The following is a 6,427-nucleotide window of genomic DNA, read 5'->3' on the forward strand; positions in this document are numbered from 1 at the left end:
ATCCATTCACTTTTCAATATTCTATGTCAAGAAGATATTCCAATAGAATTTAGAAAATATTTTCAAGTAAATTGCAATTAAAAATGACATGTCGAAATTCATAGTATCTAAATAAAGGTGTACTTAGAGAAAAACTTATAGCATTAAATGTGTATATTAGAAGAGAAGCTGAAAATAAGTGATCTAAATATCTATTTAGAAGAAGTAAGAACAACAAAAGCAAATTAAGTCCAAGAAAGCAGGAGGGGGAATAATAAGGTCAGAAATAATGGCTTAAAACACAAATATTCAATGGAGAATCAGCATAAAAGTTCGTTCTTCTTTGAAAAAAATCTAAAAAGTTAATAAATACTTAAATCACTCATCAAGAAAATTGGAGAAGGCATAAATTATCAAAATCAAAAATAAAAGGTGTCATTAAATAAATTTTAAGATGATATGAGAAAAGTATAAAGTTTAGAAAATCATAACTTACCAAAACTGATAGAAATAGAAAACACGAATAGTTCTATACCTATTAAAGAAATTGAATCTCTAAGTCAAAATCTCCCTATAAGGAAAACTCCAGACTTGAATTCATTCAAATATTTTAAGAGGAAATGACATTAATCTTAAACATTTTCTTTTTCATAGAATATAAACATCTCTTCATTTGATGAGGAAGAAAAGCTTTGATGAAGAAACTTGACAAGAACTTTACAAGGAAGAAAAATTACCAACCAATTTCTCCTATCAACGTAGACGAAGAATTCTAAACAAAATGTGAGCACATTGAATTCCATTTTATGTAAATAGGATAAAACATTATGACAAAATCACGTTTATTGAACAATGCAAGATTGGTTTGCTATTCAAAAATCAATGAAATATGAATACATATGTAGAGAGACTAAATGTTAAGAAACTCGTGATTCCAGTCCAACATGTGAAGAGCTTGGAAATCTTCATATTAAAAAAAAAACTGAACAAACTGAAAATCAGTGGTTCTTCATCCATCAGAGAATTGAGGTCCCAGGGCAATCTGCTGCCTTGAAAATGAAAGAAGCAGACAGACAGATATAGAGAATTTCAGCTTAAAAGGAGCAGAAGGTCTTAGCTGGACAAGTTCAAGTTTAAAACTCCAGGAGGGGCCAGTCTTGGAGACGCCACACAGCTGGGAATTTCACCTCCAGAAGCCCTACTGTTACACGAAAGGGGTCCCAAGCAGACCCCCAGAGAGGGTTCTTAGATCTTGTGCAACAAAGAATTCCAGGCAAGTCCATAAAGTGAAAACAAGTTTGTTAGAAAAGTAAAGAAACAAAAGAATGGCTACTCCATAGGCAGAGCAGACCCAAAGGCTGCTGGTTGCCCATTTTTATGGTTATTTATTGATTATATGCTAAACAAGTGGTGGATTATTCATGCCTTTCCTTTTTAGACCATATAGGGTAACTTCCTGACATAGCCACGGCATTTGTAAACTGTCGTGGCGCTGGTGGAGTGTAGCAGTGAGGATGACCAGGTCACTCTCATCGCAATCTTGGTTTCGATGGGTTTGGGCTGGCTTCTTTACTGCAACCTGTCTTATCGGCAAGGTTGTGATGACCTGTATTTTGTGCCTACCTCCTATCTCATTCTGTGACTTAGAATGTCTGTCTGGGAATGCAGCCCAGTAGGCCTCAGCATTATTTTACCCAGCCCTTATTCAAGATGGAGTTACTCTGGTTCAAACACGCCTCTGACACTGCCAACTACTCACTGTGAAGGTCCCTCATACTCCTCACCCGGGGAGGGAGATAGCAACCATTTTAAGATATGGCCAGGGCATTTTGCTCTCCTTAACTGCTGCCCTCAAGCGACAGCATTTTGTTAGAGCCTAACTTGGGATTTTATCTGGGCCTAATTGGCCTGAGAGAACGGAAATTCTCAATTCGGGCTCTAAAGACTGAGCCCTGATCAGAGGGCTACAGGACGCTTCCCTCCCCCACACCTCATTGCCTTCTCAATAGAGCTCCTGTGTAATAATGGAGGATCAAGAACTGCAAGCCTTACACCCTATTTAAAATTTTTTAAAGTCTCTAGGAAAACCCAAAGACAACAGGGGAGACAAACTCAAGAGCACTAGAGGAAATGTTAGCCTCTGACACCGCAGCCACAGTCAACAGTGTTGACAAAAAGAGTCAAACTGTAAAATATTTTAAGAGATTTATTCTAAGATAAATATGAGTGATCATGGCCTGTGACACAGCCCTCAGGAGGTCCTGAGAAAATGTGCCCAAGGTGGTTGGGGTGCAGCTTGGTTTTATATATTTTAGGGAGGCATGAGACATCAATCAAACGCATTTAAGAAATATACTGGTCTAGTTCAGAAAGGAGGGACAACTCAAAGCTGGGGGAGGGGGGATTCCAGGCTATAGGTAAATTTAAACATTGAGTTTATCTGAAGACCTGGAATCAACAGAAAGGAAATGTTCAGGTTAAGATAAAGGATTGTGGAGATAAGTTTTACTGTGCAGAGGAAGCTTTCAGATAGCCGACCTCAGAGCAAGCGTGTTGTAAAATGCTTATTATCAGACCTAAAAGGGTGCTGGGCTCTTAGTTGATTATCTCCTGGATCTGGAAAGGAAAGAAGGGAAAAAAAGAGGAAAGGAGATTCTCTATAGAATATGGATTTTCCCCCACAAGGGACGACTTTGCAGGACCATTTCAAGGTATGACAGAGAAATATGTTTTGGGGTGAAATATTTTTATTTTCTTCCTGTTATGCCAGAATCAGATTGGAAGGTAAGTGATGACATACAGGGTTAAATCAAACCCATCTGATGAGAATTTATGGTTTGTAGGGCATGACTCCCCAGACCCCTTAGATAGGAATTTAGGCAAGACAAAAAAAAGCAGAGCTTAGTCCTCAACAGTAAACACAGCCCAACACCTAATCAGATAAACATAAACTTCACACTCACGTCCTACATACCTCAGTTCCACTCAATACATCATGTTGGGCTTTCAACAAAAATATTACAAAGTGGCTAAAAGCCGAAACACACAGTCTGAAGAGACAAAGCAAGATCAGAACCAACTTTTGCAAAAATCATGAGAAATCATGAGAATCAGGGAAATTATGACAGTGAAAGAGATCTGACTGAGCTGGCTCCATCTTGCCTTTAATCTCCAAACTGCCCTTGTTCATTCCTGGGCGTAGGTCAAAGTAACTTAGGGAGAAATTTAGTTTATAGATTAACTTTGAAACAAAGATAACAACAGCCCCTCCCTGAAGAAAAGAAATACCTCTTTTTGTTTGGGACCAAACTGCCTTTGTAAAACTAACGAATTAGCCACAAGGTTAGAAATTATGGCACAGGAGTCAAACATCCAGAGTCCACAATTGTTCCTATAGGTAACACTACTATTGTGAAAGGTAAGATTGGTGTTTAAGGTATTCTTCAGACCCTGCATTCTGGTCGACCAGCTGGCACCACCCAGACCAATACACTGGCTCATCTGGTCTTGTGAACCCCACCCAGGAACTGACTTAGTGCAAGAGGACAGCTTTGTCCCCTGTGATTTCATTCCTGATCCAATCAGTCAGCATTCCCCATTCCCTAGTCCCTGCCCACCAAACAATCTTTAAAAATCCTAGACTCTGAGTTTTCAGGAAGGCTGATTTTAGTAATAATAAAATTCTATTCTCTAATTTAGCTAGCTGTGTATGTATTAAACTCTTTCTCTACTGCAATTTCCCTGTCTCGATAAATTTTCTCTATCTGGACAGTGAGTAAGAACTCATGGGATGGTTACAGAACCAAACTCAGATATGGCAGAGATTTTGAAATTATCAGAGGGGTAATTAAAGTAACTACAGTAGGCCAGGTTTGGTGGCTCATGGCTGTAATCCCAGCGCTCTGTGAGGCCAGGGTGGGTGGATCACTTGAGCCCAGGAGTTCAAGATCAGCCTGGGCAACATGGAGAAAACCCATCTCTACATTTAACCAGGTGTATTTGAAGCCAGCCTGACCAACATGGTAAAACCCTGACTCTACTAAAAATACAAAAATTAGCCAGGCATGGTGGCGCATGCCTGTAATCCCAGCTACTCAGGAGGTTGAGGCAGGAGAATTGCTTGAACCTGGGAAGCAGAGGTTGCAGAGATTGCGCCACTACACTCCAGCCTGGGCGACAGAGTGAGACTCCATCTTAAAAAAACAAACAAACAAAAAACTTAACCAGGTGTAGTGGTATGCCCCTGTAATTCCTCCTACCTCAGAAGGCTGAGGTAGGAGGATAGCTAGAGCCTGGGGAACAGATGTTGCAGTGAGCTGAGATTGCATCACTGCACTCCAGCCTAGGTGACAGAGTAAGACCCTGTCTCAAAAAATGAATAAAATAAAAGACTACAGTTAATATACTAAGAATTTTAATGGACAAAGTGAACAACAGGAAATAGAGCCAATGGTTCATATAGGCAGAGAGATGGAAACTCAAAAAGGGAAAAGAGTTAAAAGGAAATGCTAGATATCAAAAGCACTATAACAGAAATGAAGAATCCTCTTGATGGGCTCATCACAGACTGGACACGTTCAAGGAGAGAATCAATGAGCCTGAAGGTATGTCAGTAGGAGCTTCCACAACTGAAATGTGGAGAGAAAGAAGAATGAGAAAGATGGAACAGAATATTCAAGAACTACGGAATAATTACAAAAGGTATAAATTATTATTATAATAATACCATTTGTGACAATATCAAAAAGCATTATATACCAAAAAATAAATCAAGCAAAAGATTGCAAGTCCTCTACCTACAAAACCACGAAACATCATTGAGAGAAAGTAAATAAGATATAAATAAATGAAAGAATATACAATGTTCGTAGATTGCAAGACTCAAAATTGAAAGATGTTCATTCTTTCCAAATTTACTCAGTACAATTCTGATTAAAAACTTCGGAAAGTTTTTTTCTATGAAAACTGAAAAACTGATTCTATAATTTTTATGAAATGCAATGGTACAAGTGCAGCAAAGACAATCTCAAAGAACAAAGTTGGAAGTTTCAAATGACTACATACCAAGACTTATTATGAAGTCACGGAAACTAAGACACAACTAGAGACAAATAGATGAATAAAACAAAACAAGATCACAACAGTCCACAAAAGGTCGCTTTACTTATGGAAAAGGTTACATATTATAGCAGTGGGGAAAAGTTGACCTTTTCACTAAAGTCAACTGGGCATATTTATTTTTAAAAATGAATCTTGACTCCTTTCTTATATTTTAAACAACAATCAATTCCATTTGGATTATAGGCATAAATGTGAAAGGTAAAAAATAGTAAGTTTCTAGAAGAGAATTTAAGAGAATGTCTTCATGATCTTGGGTAGCCAAAGTCCCTTTTTTAAGGAACAATGAATCCCAAACATAACAGGAAAATAATACAAATCAGACTATATTAAAATTAAGAACTTGTGTTCCACAAAGACAAAATTAAAAGAGTGTAAAGGAAACCACAGAACAGAGAAAACATATGTAATAAATGTATCTGATAGAGAATTCAAATCTACTATCCATAGGGAAGTCTTCAAATCAATTTTAAGAAAGAAAAAGCAGACAACTAATAGAAAACTGGACCAAAGACTGAATTTAACTTCACAGAAGATACAAAGTGTTCAGTGAACACATAAAAAGATGCTTAATATACTCAATTGTCAGACAAAATGCAAATGAAAGCAATGCGATAGCAGCACACCCCATCACAATGACAAAAATTGTTTCCGACGTGGAGCTATTATGAATAATACTGCTATGAATATATTTGTACATATCTTCCAGTGCATATTTGTACAAAATCTGCTGGTTGTATACCTAAAGGAAGAAATGCTGGATCACGGTGTATGCATCTATTCAACCTTAATAGAGAGCCCTAAAGAAATCTCCAAAGAGGTTAAGCCACTGTCCACTCCCAGCGTCCAGGGAAGAGCAGCTGGTAGCAAGAACGTGAAGCAACTGGAGCTCTCACGTTCTGCTGTTGGGAGTACACAGTGGCACATCCTCTTCAGGAGTTTAAAGTATCTATGAATGTTAAATAGATGCTTACACAGTGGTTCAGTATTTCTTCTTTTAGATATACAACCAACAGATTTTATACCAATATGTGTCAAACGATTAACAAATCTACTCACGGCAATATTATTCATTAGAGCCCCACATCAGAAACAATCTCAATATCCAGCTATAGGAGAATGGGCATATAAACTAGGGGCCTGTTCATAGGAAGAAATTCTCTATAATAATCAATACAAATGAACTGCAACTATATGAATGAAGCCCACACATATACTATCAAAAGAAAGAAGTCAGCCGGGCGCGGTGGCTCACGCCTGTAATCCCAACACTTTGGGAGGCTGAGGTGAGCAGATCACAAGTTCGGGAGATCAAGACCATCCTGGCCAA

Source organism: Macaca mulatta, chromosome 12 (assembly GCF_049350105.2).
Source record: "Macaca mulatta isolate MMU2019108-1 chromosome 12, T2T-MMU8v2.0, whole genome shotgun sequence".
Taxonomy (NCBI): domain Eukaryota; kingdom Metazoa; phylum Chordata; class Mammalia; order Primates; family Cercopithecidae; genus Macaca; species Macaca mulatta.